Below are 19,764 nucleotides of genomic sequence, written 5' to 3'. Positions count from 1 at the left end.
ACAAAGAGCAAAGCGCTATCGCATCCACTTGGATAGTTAAAACCTCTGCTGTAATCAGTAAATGTCCTTTACAGATCCCTCCAGTTAAGTACCAGTTCAGTCTATTCCATAAAGTACCCCAAGGAAAAGATAAAAATTGGACTTTTCCTTTTAACTTTTACCCCAGAGGTCTGTCCTGGGAGAACAGGTGAAGTTGACACCAATACCTTTGAATGTTAGTAAATATTTCATGAAGTTTAAAGTTTAGAATTAAGAACTGATCACACAGTCAAGGGAGGACAGTATAGCTCAAGCGGCAGAGCACATGGTTAGCGTGCGCGAGGTCCAGGGTTCAATCCCAGTACTTCCTCTAAAAATAAATAAACCTAATCACCCCCCCCCCCCGATAAAATGGAAAAAAAAAAAAACACCTAATCACACGTTCAAACATTTTATATGAAAACATCCGTTTTTTCTTATTATACAGGATTACCCTTGTTTCTATGAGTTGAAGAAAATTGAGGGGTTTAGCCTCTAATAGTACCAAGTGCAGGAAAAGCGATACAAGACAAGGAAGTAAATATGTATATATTATTGTATGTAATTATGTGTATACAATCCAGACGATGATGAAGCTGAATAAAGTTGGGGTGCTTCGGTTGTCTGGTTTCAGTACTTACTCTAATGCTACAGAAATAAGGACAGTGTGGTATCTACCACCCAAAGCTGCACAGTAAATGGAAGCAACAGAGGATAGTCCAGAAGTACACCTAGTCGTGTGTGATCACTTGTCTTTGCCAAGGCACCCCAGAAATTCAATGGAAATTGGGAAGTCTTTTCAACAAAGTGTGCTATAGAAATCGAATGCCTATATGGGAACCAAGTAAACCTTGAACCTGATTCGTAATAATTCATTTGAGGAGTTACGAAGACAGAAATGCAAGGGCTGGGATGATAAAGCTTCCGTAAGACATGGGAGTGCCTGATCTTACCTTAGCATAAGTGATCATTTCTTGGTCAGAGTGCACATAGCACTGTTTATTAAAATAAGTTGGATGACATTAAAATAAATACGAACCACCTCAAGAAAGGCACAGTTGAAAACGCACATCCTCACCCTGGGAGAAAACATTCATGAGTCATGTTCTCAACAAAATACTTTCAATCACCGTTTATAATAAATTCTTACAAATCAGTAAAAAGAGAAGCAACTTACTTTTTAGCGGGTCCAGTTTGTTTGAATGTGCAAAAGTTTTAATCAGGCAATTTATGTAAGAAGATAACCAAATATCCAATAATGTAGGAAAGGTGCTTGACATCACTTATCAGAGAATAATAAATTAACATCACAGTGAGATACCAGAACATACTCAGCAGAATGCTAATTTAAAAAAAATATATATGAAGAGTTGGCAAGGATGCAGAGTACCTGGAACGCTCACACTTTGCTGGTGGGGGATAAAATGATACACTCCGAAAAATTATTTGACAGTATCTAATAAATACATGGTTACTGAATCATCTGGAAATTCCACTCCTACGTGTCCACCGAAAAGAATGTGTTTCTCCACAAAAAGAGTTAGAGAAGATGGAGAGAAAGTTAATTCATAATAAGCAGAAGCAAAAACAATGGAAGCGTCCCTTAACCTGGAGAACGAAGAAACAAACTTTCATGTATTCATACGATGGAATACGACTCAGAAAAAAAGAGGAACAAACGGTCCCTGTGCCCAGATGGGTGAATGCCCAAAATACGGTGCTGGGTAAAAGGAGACAGACCCAGACAACTACGTACTGTATGAGAAACTTTTACATCCAATTCTACAACATGCACAGCTGACTTCTGGAGTACGATTTAGAGCAGTGGCTCCCTTGGACTCCCTTGACTGGGTCGGGGCATCAGAACTTTGGGTGAGAAGGAAGCGTTCTCTGTATCTCGATCTGCGTGGTCGTTGCATGAGCCTGCGCCTGTCTGAAAAGTTAGCAAGCATCACACTCGAGATGCGTGCATTTTACTGTGTGTTACTTGTGCCTCAGTGAAAAGGCACACATTTAGTAAATCTTAAGATGGAACTTATAAAGGCGAATACGTCAGCTGTCATCACAAACGTGACTGCAGTGAAACGTCCAGTCAGAAGGCAAAGGCAGTGTCAGGTTAGGTCGGCGTTCTAACTGCAGCAGTGCTCCTCCGTCCAGGAATCTCATCTAAAACTAACTGAGGAAGGGAGGTTAAATAGAAAGGCATGGGCCGGGTCGCATCGGCCAAACGCAAACACACGGAAGGCAAGAATGTCAACATCAATAGAAGTGAAGCAAAACCAAGCTCAAAGCACTATCAAAGCCAAGAAAACATACTGATAAAATAAAAATACTGAGTGTCAAATTTGGTTCAAGACGCAGTCAAATCCCTGAATTAATCTCAGACAATAAAAGGAATACAGGCTAAATAAATAACTCTTCCAAACGACGACAGATCGTTAATAGAAAGATAATCCCCGTGGTGTATCTTTGTCTATAGCTTGTCCGAGGAAAGAAATTAAAATGTCAGAAAGCTACGCACGTAAGTCATAGAAGCACCTCACATGAAAAAGCAACTGAGCCATCTCACTTAGGGACATCGACACATAGGGACATTTAAACCCAGAGTCCTTTGGTGACTCGAACTTCTAAACCCCCTTGAGTGTCCATGTTCTCAGCCGTTTTCTGCTGCAAGCCTCCTTTCATGAGAAAGCCTCGGGAGTCCCGTCAGCACACCCTTACGATATGGTTTTTCTTTCCTTCATGCAGTAGATGGGATGGCCTGAGAGGGGTACTCGGTGATGTTAGTGGCATTTTCAACAAAACAGAGTGATAAGGCAAGAGAACACACATTGTCAGGTTCTGTGGGAAGCATCTCCTTGCTCGCAGAGCGTGCACGCTCGCTGTGTGACTACTCTGGTGGACAGTGGGGAAAGCTCTGCTCCTCGGTGTTAGAAGGATTTTAACTGCTTAGAAGGATTGGGAGCGGTCTTCCCATGGGGGTCATGAGACTGCGTAGCCAAGCTGTGAGGCAAACAGTCCTTGCCAGGGCCCCGGAGGATGCCACAGCAGATTCCCACCTCTAGAAGGAGTCTGCCAGCAGTCGGGTCCCGGATCCTAACTCCTGAGCAGAAAAAGCATCCGGAGAAACACTGGACTGTTCTCTCACTCTTGGTCTCCACACACACCCAATTTCAAAGCTCGAAGCTTCTCCCAGGAGGGAAACGCATTCCTCGTTGTGGTGGCCTCCTTAAACCTCGCATCCCTAAACTATTTCAGAGGAATACGAATTAGAAACAGCAGAAAGGCTTGGCCTCTCAAAGCCTTCCCTTTGGATGCCATGAATAGCAAGCACTAATCAGTCTGATGTCTATGAACAAGGCTTCTGGAATGCCGTCTCCCCGATGTGATGACTGTTAAAACTGTAGTCAGAACTCAACACATGCAGATCAGTGTTCTCCTTCAAAGTGGTCCCCTCAAGAGGCAACACCTGTATTCCAGAAATGTTATCCTGGCCCTAAACAGTGCTGAAACCTTTTATATTTGTTTGTTTTTTAATTGGTATCAGAGCCAGCTTATGAGTCATGTGAAGGAAGGTAACTGATAACGCATTTGAAAAATGTGTCCCAGACACTGTTGAAATACTTGCCAATAGACTATCTCAGGTGAAGTAAATACAATTATTTTCTGTTTTCTACAGATGAGGAAATGAGGCCTGAGACTTTGTCGTCAAGAGTTAAATTGAAATACTTCATTGTTACTCCTTTTCTGTTCACAAAATTAATATCATCAAATAAAAATCCCTTTCTTCATTCACTTACCCATCTCAGTGCCAGATTAGCTATAAATAACTCTTTTGTAGTAACAAGTTTGCCTCCAAAGATTGACTTTCACGGTCATGATGGTTCAAAGACTAAGCTAGAGAAATTTCAATAATAATATTTTGCATGACCAGTTAAAAGTTATTCAGAAATTAATTGTACTCACTACTAATGGAAAATGAATGAAGATAAAGCAGGAAACTCTTTGTAGGGATTCTGGATGATTCCAGAGGAAAGATTTATTTTTTGTTAGTTAAAAATACTCACCTCAAATGATTTTTACATCTTAATATTTTAAAGAAATTACTGTTGCAGCTTTATGGGAACCTCAAGTGGCTGGATTTAAAAATGATCAGGAAATGCAGACATCTTTTTTGGATCGCCTCCTTTTGTTTGTGGGGAAAAGGGTCTTCTGGAGTGTAGTTCTCGGTTACCCAGAGGTCTTCTGGCATTTGACAAGGACATTAATGAAAAGCAATGATTGTGCCATGCATTTCATGTCCTAGGGAGAAGTTGAAAATGACTGGGTCTTCTGGGAAAACAAGATTGTAGGAAGGAGCTCTTGCTAGGATCCTAAGATTCCGCTTTCCGGAACCGGTGCTTTCTTGATGCTAAAAATCAGCTTGGTTTTGCTGTGCTGGGAGAAGCGCTCTAGTTCGTGGTACAATAATAAGCCATGTTTTTGAGTAATGAAAACGATAGCTACCCTGTCATCTGGTAATAACAGCAACTTGCAGTAGAAACCCAAATCTGCCCTGAGTGCGTGAGGTCCCTTCTCTGTACGTGGGATTCGACCAGTATTTTACAAAAGCCGTTTCAGGCAGTTTCTTAGGTTATCTCTTTAATCTTCAAAGACTTCAGGGGCTGGTTCTGAACAGGTCACACAGATCCTAAGTGATAGAACTGGAATTTATTTCCTGGTTTTTTTGGCACCACAGTTGGAGTTTTCACCAGTTATGTAAGGGGATTGGCTAAGAGTTCGTATCGGAGGAAAATGGGTGATAAAGGAGAGATTCGGGAATGTGCTGGGGTTGGGGAAGGGCGTGGTCAGTTTCACCTCGTGAGTGCCACCACCAGCAAGCTCAGTTTCCCGTGGTTGCTCAGGCTTCTGTCTGTATCAGTGTCTGCTCTTCTCGTCTTCTGTACGGGGGTCGGGTGATGGGTCTCTCTTACCTGTTGTCAGTCCTCCTCAGTAGGACGCAGATTCAGACCCAAGACACAGAACTTGGTGTCCTGTAACTGCACCTGGAGCATGGCTCCCTCGGTGTCTTATCCCAGGCCAGCTCGAAAAATCAGCATTGATCGTGTTTCGAAAGGCCTTATAGTTCATAGGTAAAAACTTTCCCAAAAGAATGAGGAGGGAAAAGCTCTGAAAATTAGAGAATAAGATACACTACAGTAAAAATCCTTTCCAGATAATTAAAACTATGTATTTTATTTCCTATTATCTTTTTCCTTGAAAAGGTCCATTTTGTGTTAAAAAATCAATGTTAAAGGTGGGAGGGGTAGATTAGGAGTTTGGGATTAACAGATATAAATTGCTACATATAAAACAGATAAACCAACAAGGACCTACTATAAAGCACAGGGAACTATATCCAATTTCTTGTAATGACCTGTAAGGGAAAAGAAACTGAAAATACATTTTAAGGAAATCAAAGTTAAAAATTTTCACTTGTTCTGTGATGTGAAGCGGGTGGAAAAGGTTGCTTTCCATTTTAAACTTACTATAATTATTGACTTGAAGATTTAGAAGTAGTAACCAAATATGGAAGTATTATATTTTTTTCCTCATAAGATGTGAAAAAAAAAACTTCCATTTTTATTAACTTCCAGTATTATTTTTCCTAATTGTGTTGTCTTCTGAAGAAGTTTTAATGCCAGCAAATACCATTCAGATCATTAACGTGATGCCAGAAATAGCAAAATTGAAAAGTTTCATTTGTGATGACAGAGGAGGAAGAAATAAGTAAAAAAAGAAAAAAAGCTTCAACTTACTTAAAAGGACCCATATGGAATGATTTATTCAATCTAACTTTACATTAGTTTTCTTCATAAATTCTAAATTTGCACTGCTTTTGAGACGTGATTGTTTTATGTCCCCTTTTAAGTTTTACATGGTTAATTTCAGAGATTTAAGATTAAATTGAAACCATAATATGCTGCTCTCTTATTACTAATGATTTTCTGTAAGAGATGCTTAAAAGATACGAAGCTCCTTGTTTTACATACATTTGGGGAAAAAAGTACATGAAAAATTGTATTTTACAAATCTTTCCGGGAGGTCAGGGAAAAGTTATGAATATTAAAAAATAAGGTTTTTTTAAATTTTTTTGGCTCAATGGCTGTGACGTGTGTCGCTCACACTTTAAGATTATCCCACCCCTGCTATTTCCCATTTGTAAGAGAAGGTATTTTTAAGTCATTTGGATGAGCGAAGATAACTTTCTTCTGATCTCCTGTGCTCAGGAAAATAAAATGGACCCTGTGGTTTCTGGCTTTGAAAATTAACCTGACCGTGCTCTAAAGGGACAGTGTTGTGAATTATCCTGACAGCAACAAAAATCTGTCATTTTGTTGTGGGCAGTTTTCAGTATAATGTACTCTCGGGTGGTTTCTATTCAGCCTTTAGAAAAGCTAGGTATCTCAGAATGAGTCGTCCGTCGAATTGTTGTGCAATGATCTGCTTTACCTCAAAATATAGTAACAGTTCAAACACAGACCCTGCAAAACGGGAATCGTATTAGTTCAACAGGCTTTCGTTTGCTGTACAAAGAAAAGAAAAGATGCACTTAGCCATACTCTGGTTACTTTAGGGAGAAATACAAACCAGTGTGTACTGCACAAGTTTACGTGGCAAGGCCGAGTGTTCTGTATGTCTTTTTTGCTTTGTTTTTCCCTGTGTGTATTTGTGTATGTGTGTGTTATGTGTGTTTTTTATATTGGACTTATGAGTTTGGTAAGTGCCTTCAAAGCTCTTGCCAAGAAAACCCCAAATAATAATATCCTTTGATTTCATGGCTCGTACCTCTGCTTTATGTCCACACAAAAACCTGCACATGGATGTTGATAGCATCTTTATTCATAATTGCCAAAATTGGAAGCAATAGAGCCATCCTTCAGTAGGGAACAGCTGAGTAAACTGTGGCACCTCCAGCCAATGGAACATTATTCATTGCTAAAAATAAAGGAGGTACTGAGCCATGAAAAGATATGAAGGAATCTTAATACGTGTATTACTGAGCAGAAGAAGCCAATCTGAAAAGTCTGCGTGTAGTAGGATTCCTACTATGACATTCTAGAAAAGGCAAAACCATAGAGACAGCAGAAAGATGAGGGGTTGCCAGGGGCCGAGGGTGAGGAAGAGATGTACAGATGGAGCACAGGGGATGTTCAGGGTGGTGCGTCCACTTTGTATGACGCCGTAAGACAAATTCATGTTTGTTAGGCATCTGTCGAGATCATAGCACGTGCAACGTCGAGGGTGAAGCTTGATGTAAACTGCGGACTTTGGGTGATAATGATTTGTTAGTGGAGATTCATTAGTTATAAAAAATACACTTTGGTGGGAGTCATGGATAGTAGAGGAGGCTGGGTATGAGTCAGGACGTGGTATAATGGGAAATCTTTATACCTTCTGCTCAGTTTTGCTATGAACCTAAAACGACTTCAAGTCTATTTAAAATATTTGTGTGTTTGTGTGTGTGTGTGTATAGCCTCCCAATAGAGCATTCTATCCATTTTACAAATGGAGGCAAGATTAGAGTTTTATGAGCCATGGCAATGAAATGAAAATTTATTAAGAAAAAAAGAAAAAAACCTTAGCTCCTGATTGAGATTCAAGAAATATGTAGGGCAACACATCTTCATTTTGTCAATGATTTAAAGCCTTCGTACACAGCATATTTTGCTTAATTAATTTCAGCAAATAGATTGATTTTAAAAATACTGGGAATTAAATACACGCTAGCTTTTTTCTTCGACAAATTCTCTTGGGCATCTATCTATAGAATCAGCTGACAGAGTTCATGTATCAGAAACAATCATGCACTGGTTTCAGTTTTTGATAAATCTGTGCAGATCATAACTTTTCTACAAGTAGGAGGCAAATATTTTGCAGGCTTATCATCTTTGGGAAGCAAATGAATAATTCATTTCTTACAGAAGTGACTTCTCTCGAAGAGATGAAGGCAAAATTGGTGCTTGGTAGTTGCTCATTGTGTATATATTTTTATTGAAGTCTAGTCAGTTTACAACGTTGTGTCAATTTCTGGTGTACAGCACAAAGCTTCAGGTATACATGAACACACACATACTCGTTTTCATAGTGTTTTTCACCGTAAGTTACTACAAGGGTAGTTGCTCATTGTAGACACACACTAAAAGAACAGTGCTTTTTCATCAGATACACACTGCTAACCTCAGTATGACCTGAGTATCTACCTAGTTCAGCCAAGGCCCACGACCTCCTTCTGAAATTCCTTGTGTCTTAGCACTTTGGTGTATAAGTGTATATATGACATTCCTTGCTACAAATGGGCAGTCCCATCTCTTCACTTCCCAATAGTCTGTGAACTTTTGTCAAAGGCTTTCTAGTTTCCTGGTGTATGATAATCTCACTCACTCACTCACCCGCTCAGCAGACCCTAACTTGTGCAGTGTGCTTTTCTATCTTTGATAAGCATCACAGAAATGAGGGTGAGGGGCTGCCTGCCTTAAAAACTGCTTCTTCAATAATTTTCTTTGGCTGGATATTGGAATAAACAGTTAAGCGCTACAGTGGTTTTGATGATTACTTACGGTCTCCTGAGTTCATCCTCCCTGAAGCAGGATCGCTTTGCCTCAGAGACATCACCATGGAAGGGAGTTCAGACAATGCACAACCACGGGACAGAAAGTCAAAAGGGTTTTGTAATTTCATTCCAGTGATTGTTCAGTGACCCATCTGGGGATCATACTTGCAGATTTTTTATTCAGTAGTTTAGTAGCTGGCTCTAGTCATCTTAACTGGAAGCACCCAACTGTCAAATCCTGCAAAACGTACACATTAAGTGGAGACTCTTCATTACAGCCGTCCACTTTAAACAGTGCATTTTATTTGAAGTTCGGCATACTTGGATGAAACACATATTTATTTATTCGTTGACTTTGTTCTGTAAGAGCAAGGACTGTACTTTAATAAAAGTCTCCATTTTTCCTTTTTTTAACTGTTTTCCGTTTTCCTTACAACTGTTCACTCCATGAATTTTAGTTGAATTAACTGTGCATAACCAATGAGCCACAGTTACATATAACCCTGTTATTAATGTCATGCTGGGAGTAAAATTACCTATTTTCATGTGACTAATTCCCTCTTTCAGTCAAATCCATCCAGAGATTGATATATAATTTGAGGCCTGGAGGGAATACAGTGTCTTTAGTATTGGTCGTCGTTAAGTTAGATTGAATTGACTGGACGCACTTTCTCGAGATGGGCTCAACTTCCTTCTGAGACGGTGATGGATGAGTTAGGCCTGTAATTCTGGGTTACTGCCAATGTACGACAGTGGTTTCTTTGAATTTCCTAGAGCTGGAACTCATACTTAATAACTTAATGTGAGATTTAAGAAACTTGATCTGTGTTTTTTTTTTTTTTTCAAAATTCTATAGATTAGTTAGATTTTTCCATTTGCAAATGCATTCATAATATCTTTGCAGGGAACAAAGGGATAATTTAATTTGACTCCTTTTGCATTTCAGGAAACTATGATCTAGCATGGTTTTAAAAAAAAAATCTTGGAGATAACATTCAGAAGGAAGTAACTGAAATAGCAGAGTGAAGGGGGTTGATATTCTGATACAGTGGTACTATTCTGCATGATGCTTTCATGGTGGATACATGTCCTTATACGTTCGTTAGAGCCCTTAGGATATACATCACTAAGAGTGAACCCTAGTGTAAACGATGGAAGTTGGGTGATTACGATGTGTCAGTGAAAGTTTATTGTTTGTAACAGTACTGATACCAGTACATTTATGGTGCCGACCAATTACACTATAGAAACTTCTATCAACTTTAATGACCAAAAAAGCATATTTTTTTTTACCTTTTTTTCTTACTGCTGATGGACGCGGCTTAGCAGTAATGGCATAGGAGATCTTGCAGAAGTGCCCCTGGTCTTTGCCCTCTCCCAGTTGCCAGGGGAGTCTCCTCCTCTGAGTCATGATTGTGAAGAAATGACCTTCACGTGCACTCTTCATGCCAGCACCACTGTCAGCTGAAACCAAGAAACTGTCCACTCTGCATCTTCCGTATCTGACCCCTCATTTGGACAGCCACTGCCCTGCCTGCCCTGGGAGCCCAGCGGCTGCTGTCCTGAGCAGCTCTGGGCAGGTCTGATTGGCTGATCCTGGCAGCATCACCCTTCAGAAGTCCACACTGCTCATCTTGTGTCTTCTGCTTTGAACCTTTCTCAGATTTGTGCTTTGTGGGACCCCAGAGAAACCTCTCAGCATACTTGCTAGTCCAGAAATGAAGCGGATTAACACCCCTGGGACCACCCACAGTCCATAGAGCATGGATGCTGTTGGATACACTTGACCCTTGAACAACACAGGTTTGAAATGCGTGATCCCTGATTGGTGGGTTTTTCTCAGTAGGAAATACTGTAGTACTATTACATCCCTGATTGGTTGAACCTCACAGATACGGAGGAACTGTGGACACAGAAGGCTGACTGTAACAGTGTATTAAAATGTTCCACTAACCCCTGTGTTGTTCATGGGCAACTGTAAATGCTCCTACGGAAGGTGAACTCCCCGAAGTCTATCTGTAGTACAGACCTAAGCAGACAGGGGAGGATTAACGCCATTTATCCACAGCTGTTTCCAGTCTTTACCCTGATTCCTGAGATCACCACCTACACAAGCCACTTGCCCAAAAGCTATTGTGGAGGCTTTCTTGTGGGAGAAAGCCAGGATGACTGTTTCTTTCTTCTTTTCCTCCCTCCTTCCTTCCCTTTCTTCCTTCTTCTCTCTTTCTCTGTCTATCTGTCTATCTGTTAGATAAGTTATTATCATCTTATCTAGTCTGTCATGTACCGCCAAACATGAAGAAATACAGTGACTTCTAAAGAGTCATTTTAAAGGAATGTCTGTGTATGAAAGGCAGCTTTTCTAATCACTGATTCTTCTTTTAGTTACTAAAGTTTATTGAAGACTAAGTGTTGGTGGGGTGGGTGTAGCTCAGTGGTAGAGTGCCTGTTTAGCATGCACGAGGTCCTAGGTTCAGTCCCCAGTCCCTCCATTAATAAATACAGAAACCTAGTTACCTCCCCCCTAAAGAAAAAAAAAAGACTAAGTGTTATGGGCTGAATGTTTGTGTACCCCACATTCTTATGTCTGTGAACCAGGAAGAGGGCCTTCGCCAGAACCTGACCGTGCTGGCACTCTGACCTGACTTCCAGCCTCCAGAGCTGTGATAAAACAAATTTCTGTTCTGTATAAACCGTGCAGTCAGAGTATGACAGTGTGTTACAGCAGCCTAAGCTGAGACAGATTTCTGTGTATTTGAAGGAAGGTGACATGGTGATTGTAATAGAAAATTTGAGTAAGTTCAGGAACAGAAAGTAAACGACAGAGCCTCTGTAAAATCTGTTTGATTACAAATGTAACATGTGCCTGTTGTTTACAGAGATGCCACAAGTCAGGCAGGATGCTGTCAAGTGCACTCTGCCCATCTCACGCTGGAAATGCGCTCCCTGGCATGAGTGAGCTCTGTAGCAAGCCTTCCACATTTCCTTAATCAGAAACACAGTCACACGGTTTTTGTAACAATAGTGCGAGGACCTTCCCTGCTGCTTGGTTTTTCGGCTTTTTGATATACGTGAGATAATTTTCCTTGATTTTTCTTCAGATGATGAGCAGCCTGTGACGTCTAGTGTAAGCGTGGACCGTCTCCGAAGTCCGACCCCACTTAGGGCGTCCTTGGCGTCTCCCTGTACTAAATGTTGTGTCTGTGAGCTCATCAGAGAAGGGCATCCAGTTCACAGGATAAGCCCACCTTCCTGGCTCAATCGTCTGCCGGAGCTCTCTGTCTCTTCCACTTAGCCGTGACTGGGCAGGCAGCTCTGGTGCATGAAGGCATTTAGCACGAGTCAGGTCCAAACACTGGCCGATCAACCTCTTGGGAAAGAGGTGTATGGAATAGACGTTAGCTTTGGAAATGCTTCCCCTCTACGAGCAATTTCATCAGACCATGTAATTCAGCCTGTGCTGAGTGTCTTTGACATGGACTGTCTTGCGGGGCTGTCAGGAGGCCACAGGCAGCTGTGGGCAGCATGTTGCAGTGCTCTCTGTCCATCAGTGTGGACGAACATGAAGAAGAGGAAATGCTGGAGGCTGTCTGACGTTCACCAGAAATGAGTTTATGTGTTTATGTCTGTGTTATTTACTTGATAATATAATGCAGTGGATGATTTCCAAATCATGACTTTTGAGTCTTTCCATATGTGCGGGCACTAGGTATGTTGAGTATTTCAACTCATCCTGCTGTGAGTCCTCCCGTTAAGTAAAAAGTGATTCTTTTGTAGAAGTTATCCATCTCTCTCTTGATAAACTTTGGTTTTGCCCTCCTATATGTATTTCTTTTTTTAAGGAAGAACCACTTCAAAAATTAATTTGATTTTAACAAGCTCAGTTGTTTTTTCATGTTGGAAGAATCTCAACTTTCAGCTCACTAGTTACCACAAAGAAACAAAAATTTCTACTTTTGTAAAGAGACTATAATTTTAAAGGTGATGAAGTTGCTGCTACGTGATCAGTCATGCAAGTAAAGGAGCCTGCGGGACTGTTTACTCAAGAGCCTCCCTCTCAACCCCACCCTGCAGGCCTGCCGTCATGTGTGCAGTTGAAAAATGTGCACATGGATTTTAACATGAGGTTGTCTGTGAAAATATAAAATGCTTGGTGACTGGCAGTGATCTCATAAATGCTAAGAACTTTTCAACATGGAGTGTGATACTCCTGTTGGAATTAGGTTTATGGAAATGCTCAGCAGTGTGCTGCCAAATGGTGTATTGCAGGCAGTGTCTACGGGTTACTGACGTGGGTGTGCACAACTCACAGACTTGGTGTATTAAAATCAGGAGAAGAGAAGAGGCCTGAATTGGCCAGCTGGCACAGGTTACATTTAGAGCAAGGTGTCTCACTCACCAAAACAAAGTAAACTTGCAGCTCATTAGTTAATTGTGTAATTGTATCCACGAAGATGCAGTCCAGTACTTGACTCAGTAGGGGATATACTTGACACTTGTCTGAGATTTGTAGGTTGCTGAATTTTTTTGAAAAGAATTCTGCAAGTTTGAAATCTCTTTATGACTCTGCATGAAGTTACTCTCTTTGATTCCGTACTTCACAGTTTTTGAGATTTAAAATCTGTAGTTTCTTTTGCAGTTCATATCACCTCAAAGACTTTTGCCGGTAAATTAAAATAGCATGAAGTCAGTTGTTTTTCAAATATAGGCATAGATACCTACATATTCTCCCTCACCCTCAGCTACGGACTTAAACCTATGTCGATAGACATGCATCTCTTCTGGAAGAACTACTTCAAACCAAATACTTGAAATCGCTCTTACTTAAATAATTGCAAATGGCTTAATTATAAGGGGAACTTAATCACATTGCCCTCGATAGAAATCTTGGTAGAACTCAATGCAGTGGCGTGAACTTCTGTGTAATACTGAGCCTAGGATGTAAGAACAGTGAAAACTCGTGTCGATCACACCTATGGCTTTTATACTGTCTACGTTTTCTGTATTTTGTGCAACTTAGGACTTGCCGATATAATAAAAAAAAAACAAACCTCTGTCCCCTGCTTAAAACTTACAGGCACGTGCCTTCACATCCAGGGTAAGCGTCAAACATGCTGGCATTGTGTAAAAGTCTTGAAAACTGAGGGAAGCCCACTGAGCCGTTTCTTTTCTCCACTGTCCCTACTCCCACCTCCCCGTCTTCCTGCTACATCTCATATCAGCTTCTCCTGAAGAATCCAAGAACTCGATGGAAATACCATACACTGGAAGACTCCTGGGATGGGTTAATCAAGTTCTTTCCTGTATCTGGAATCTTACTCTACCCTCTCCTTGGCAGGACCCTACAAAACCCAGCTCAGCAGTCCCCTGACCCTGTCACAAGAGCCTCTAAGCCGAGTTCGTCACTCTCCATTCTGTTTTTCCGTAACCTCTCGTACAATGACGAGTCGATAGGTTTCTCCCTACTCAGCAGCTCTTCACAGCAGGGCAGGGATTTCAGTGAGACTTAGAGCTTGGTTCTGTGTCTCCAGTTCTGTTGGGCGTGTGTCAGATTAAACGGAATGATGTGACTGGTAGGATCATCTTGCTGCAAACTGTACAAACCGGAAGAGCAGTAAAAGTGTTAGGGTGTTGAGCTTTTGTGTGAAAGTTTTCGCACCATGAAATAAGGACCAAATAGATCATAATCACATTTCACAGAGCTGTCATTTTAATTTCAGGTAGCCCCCTTCCATTGCATTGAGTAAAGTGTGATGAAATCCAAAAAAGCTACACGGTATGTTATTGGTTTACTTTTTTTCCTAAGAAATACATAATATAGACAGGTGTCATGGGCAGGGCGCATCCGTGGGCTGATGGAGCAGATCTTGTCAGCACACCGCCCCGGGGACTGGTGTGGGGGCACACGGAACCGTCTGCACAGAGAATACATTCTCCCTGTCTGGTGGGGTCCCACAAACATTCTTAAATTTATTTATTTTTTAAGTTGAAGTATAGTTGGTTTACAGTTTGTCAGTTTCTTGTGTACAGAATAGTGGCTCCATTTTATGTGTGTGTGTGTGTGTGTGTATATTTTTTTTTTCATATTCTTTTCCATTATAAGCTATTACAAGATATTGAATGTAGTTCCCTGTGCTCTACAGTAGGACCTTGTTGGTTATCTATTTTGTATATAGTAGTGTGTATCTGCTAATCCCAAACTCCCAGTTTATCCCTCCACCTGCCCTTCCCCCCAGTAACCCTAAGTTTGTTCTTTGTTTCTGAGTCTGTTTCTGTTTTGTAATAAGTTTATTTGTATAATTTTTCTTAGCTTCCACATATAAGTGACATCATGTGATATTTTTATTTCTCTTTCTGACTTACTTTCACTTAGTGTGACAATCTTCAGGTCCATCCACGTTCCTGCAAATGGCATTATTTTATTCTTTTGTATGGCTGAGTAGTATTCCATTGTGTATATATACCACAACTTTTTTTATCCATTCATCTGTTGATACACATTTAGGTTGCTTCCATGTCTTGGCTATTGTAAATAATGCTGCTGTGAACATTGGGGTATCTTTTCAAATGAGTGCCTCTTTCAGATGTATGCCCGGGAATGGGATTGCTGGATCATAGGGTGAGTCTGTTTTCAGTTTTTTAAGGACTGTCTATACTGTTTTCCATCATAGCTGCACCAAACTACGTTCCCACCAACCGTGCAGGAGAGTTCCCTTTTCTCCACACCCTCTCCAGCATTTATCATTCCACAGACGTTTTTAAGTCTGAGTACATACTTGCCTTTTGAGTGAAATTCACATATGCATTATGACTGCATCAAACACAGAGCCAGAATCTGAAAGTGTTGGGGCCACTCAGGTACATTGAGACAAAGGACTTTTCGATTTTTTTAAATAACCCTGAGCCAGTTTTATAAACTGGCATATTGCACGGAACCCTGAAGCAAAGACCTAAGAAAGCAGAGCTGATGAGGTTGAGTTGGAAGGCCCACATCATCGTATTCATGCGGAGTACAGCATGGGTGGTGCCCCGTGTGGGTGGTGGGCAAAACCGCACCTGCTCCGGCGCCTCGCCCGCGCTCCTCTGGGCGTTGGCAGAGACTACTCTGTGCAGCCCTGGGGCTCCTTCATGTGCAGCGTGGAAAACCAGCGACTCCAGACTCACTTCTTTATTCTACCTAAGGCAGCAGGAGCCAGTTGCTAAGGCAGGCATTCTCATAAAAGGTTCTTGGGGGTGGAGAGTGGGGAAAAAAAGTCTTCCTGTATTATATATAAAACGTGAAATAATACAGTATATAAATAGATAAAAGGATATTGGTGGGATTAGAATTTCATGGGGTGTTGATTAGGAAAAACCTCCTTGGAGGGCAGTAATATTAATGAAAAGTTTCTTCACTAACACTGTAGCGGATGGGGTGAGGCTTGACTGCTCAGAAGGTGAGAGCAGCGAGTCTGGAGAAGTTGGCCTAATGGAAATACCACAGAGGAGAAATGTACCCGAGGGTCTTCTAGGGTAAGAATGGATCCAGTGAATTGTGCAGCTCCGAACTAAGTGAACAACGCAGAGGGAAACGCTTCCTCGAACGTTGCCTCCACGTGTCACATCTTAAGGACCTTTTCCTAACCCTCAAAGACATCTTGACCGTATCCTCATGCTCTCCAGACATTTCCAGTTTCAGGAGCAAGACTTGTTTTTGCAGTGAAGTCTCATTTTCCTGGGATGAAAAGGTCCCACCCAGTTTCAAGCTTGGGTCCCGTACTAAGCGTCTCTTCTTCCCCAGCCTGTGGTGGAGGGACTCACAGAAGGGAAGGGTCCAGGGTTTGACTCTTCTCTCTGCCTCCTTTTCCCACTTTGCCTCTTCCAAAGTTGGAGCAGGAAATAAAGAAGAATTTTTAAAAGGGGGGTCATTGGTTCACGGAACTAGTCTCGCTCTTTCACGGTTCTCTTGGCTTCTGTTGGCCGCTGATGAGTGCCGACTTGGTGGCAGGTGTCTTGAGTGTGAGTTGCCGCGGCTGGCTCTCGGGGAGACCCAGGGGGTCCTCGGCTTTGCACAGCTGCCTGTTAGGGCGACGTGTTCTCCAGCTCTCCTCTTGCTGACCTTCCAAGCTCCCTCCCCACGCATTCCACCCAGGCTTCTTCTGCTGGAGCCCTCTGAACATACTAACTCTAGGAGAGAACAGCGCCTGGTGCCCCTTCTCATTGTCCACGGAACCTGTGGAAAAACATTCTTACCAAACCAACTTGGATGTAGGCAACCCTGCCCACACACTCTCTGCTTGCTTTTGGCCACCCCAGCTTCTCTGGCGCTCACAGATTTTCCAGCTCATCAGCAGGCAGTACTCACGGTCTTCACGTAGACCCTCAAACTCTCAGGGATGTAGACAAGGCTCCCAAGAACCTTTCAGCACACATGGCCATGTTCAAATGGCAGGAAAAGAAGTCACGTTCTGCAGATAGCCAACATTCAGTGCAGAGGATGCCTGTCTGTCGTCACTCAGTCCCTGGGAGTGGTTTCGTTGGAGCCCCTTCACTTAGCATTAAATACCAGCAGCCCGCTCCCTCCCCAGCTAATGCCGGGAGATGTCCATCTGGGTGATAACCCGTTATGAACACACATTCCCTCTTGTAACCAACTTCCCCCCAGTTTCCAGTCTTCTCTTTGTTATGGGGCAGAGGGGGGTGATTGGGAGGCTGTTACCGGGTCTGTCATCTTTACTATGAATCGCAGAGGGATGGGTCCAGAAGGTTCTTATGAATGTGGGGGTACTGAGTGACTCCTCCCCTCCGCCCCACGCAGCTTCCTGGTATAATGACATCTGTGTTGCCAAAGACTTGTTCACTTTATGGTTTGGATAAAGGCATTTAATTCTGCATTACATAACATATTAGTTGTGAGGGGGAAAACAACCCCATCGTGTTGATTTATAAACATTTTCACTCATTCTTATTTAATTATTTAGGCCGACTGACTTCACTGTGAATGTTCAGATCCAGTTTTTAAAACCCTTCATTATGCTACCTGGAAGCATTTGAACCCATGGGGCCAATAAATTCTACATGAGTACAATAAAAGAGTTCAACTCGATCCCAGCTAAATAAGCTTCTTTTTAAAATTGTTGAGTCTAACACACAGGTGAGTCTTTTCGAACGGAAAGAAAAGTACTCTGTCATACGAAATAAGTTAAGGTTCTGTCCTAAGGTAGCCAAGCCTGTGTCTACAGGGCATAAAGAGGGTCAGAAGGTTTCACATCTCTGGTCTCGGAATTCTGGTTCCATACCCTTTTCCCTCTAGCCAACACATCCTTAAGAACCCAACTCCAACCCAACCCTGAGCCAATGCTAAGGTCTCTTTTGAGCGGCCTGCCTCTGGCAGGACCCAGCATAGCTCTCCCATCCTTTATACAGAACTTTCCTTCATAGGGCCCCTCCTTCCAGACCCACTATTTATCTGTCATGTGCAAAACAACCTTTAAACTTCTGCATGGAGGGTATTTACGTTTACTGATTGCTTCTTCCAGAGATCAGTGTGTTCCAAGGTTAGCTGAACTACCTCGGAGAGACCCTGAATGGAAGACTCTGATCCTAGTGGAAGGGATGTGAGCAGGCCGCTCAGGCGTACCTTCAGGGAGCTATTTGGAGAGAGCTTTCCTAGTGAATCTTCAAATCCCATCACAGAATGGAACTCTGAGTCTTTGTTTGTGTCATCTGGACCCAGAGGTACCACTTGGGTCATTTCTTTCTCTGTATCCTTCATGTGTTCTGTTTTCTGTCTCAATTTGATGCTCATTATTGCCTTTGTTGATTATGCAGTAAAGTGCAGTTTCCTTCTGTGCATTGGATTACTTGTTTATTTGGGTGGGGAAAAAGAAGCTTATTTTTTTGGTGGCCTGAAAGACTCCAGAGAAAATACTGGATTGGGTTTGGTCCATCGCTTAGATCTCCTTGCTGTAGACTAAAGAAGGGATGAGTTTAAGATTGTAGCTAAATGCAGATTTTTTTTTCTTGTGTTAAAATTACTTTTATTCAGGATGAAAAATGCAACACGTAACCAGTTTAGATGATAGTCTATGATTAGTTCTGTAGCACGTGTTGCAAAAGAACTGCATGCTTACTTCCCCTTGTTGTCACCGCAAAAGCTTTCTTTTATTTAGTATGACTTAGGTTACAATGTAAATACAGATAGGATACCTTCGTGCAGGGCTTCCGTCATAGATCTGATTCTCTAAAATGAAACTCTCAGAGCAGATTGGTACGGTTCTCTTAGATAAGAGATCTTTTTCTCTTCTGTTAAGATCTGGGAAGTAGAACGCTCTGATTTTGATTTACTATGTGCAGAAGTAGTGTGGCTGATGGAGAAGCTGTTTACTCTTTGAGTAATTAACTATCATCCGTTGCATATTCCACCCATTGACATCTCCATCTGTGTCAAGGTGGAGAAATCACACTCTTATTTCTGTTTCCTGATCTCTTGGTTGAAACACGATTGACATCATCTGAAATGCGCCAAAGCTTATTCCAGTTGGAACTTACCTAGGGCATCACTTCTTAAATTAGCAGGATGCTTTTCAGAGTGCAGAAGAGGAGACCTTTTCCACTGGAGACCCGCATTCACAGAGGGGGCCCAGGAGTCCCGTGGGAAGAGGTCTAGGGGAGTAAGATGAATCCCAGGAAGCTGACTTGTGTGTGTTCCTCCTTCTCAGTTATTTACTTCCTATCAAACTCTGTGTTTTGTATTTCTGCACGTAAAGAAAGCCTGTAAAAAAAAGAACCTCTTAATTCTGAGAAGATAGAAATGAATTTTTACAGAGGGAAAGGGGAAAACAGACATTTTCTTTAGAGAAGAAGGCATTTTACATCCCAGTAAGAAGTGATTCTTTTTTTTCTGGTGAAAAAGGAAAAAAAAAATGTAGGCCCACGATCCGAGCTGCCGTCACCCACCTCAGCCACAGAGAATGCCTCCCAGAGCTGGGAGTGAGGTCGCCACCCCACGGGGCATTCTCCGGGACTTCCGGCTGAAGGGAGAACTTGGCGGACGCTGAATATGGTCTCCTCCAAGTCCCCATAAATCAAACCAGGTTTGTCTAAGATTGTGGCATGGGAGAGGCCAAGCTCAAACAGACCTAATTGAGGGTGCATTTTACAAAACTGAATCA

General features: G+C 42.0%; 1 long non-coding RNA gene across 2 annotated transcripts in view; it reads left to right on the top strand.

Moving 5' to 3' along the window:
• LOC105086564 (uncharacterized) overlaps positions 1-19,764 on the top strand; it is a 482,576-nt gene that overhangs the window by 229,419 nt on the left and 233,393 nt on the right. The window lies entirely within an intron of this gene.

This window comes from Camelus dromedarius, chromosome Y (genome assembly GCF_036321535.1).
Source record: "Camelus dromedarius isolate mCamDro1 chromosome Y, mCamDro1.pat, whole genome shotgun sequence".
NCBI lineage: Eukaryota > Metazoa > Chordata > Mammalia > Artiodactyla > Camelidae > Camelus > Camelus dromedarius.
Note: the sequence above shows the minus strand (reverse complement) of the source record. Positions and strands in the feature narration are given on the sequence as shown.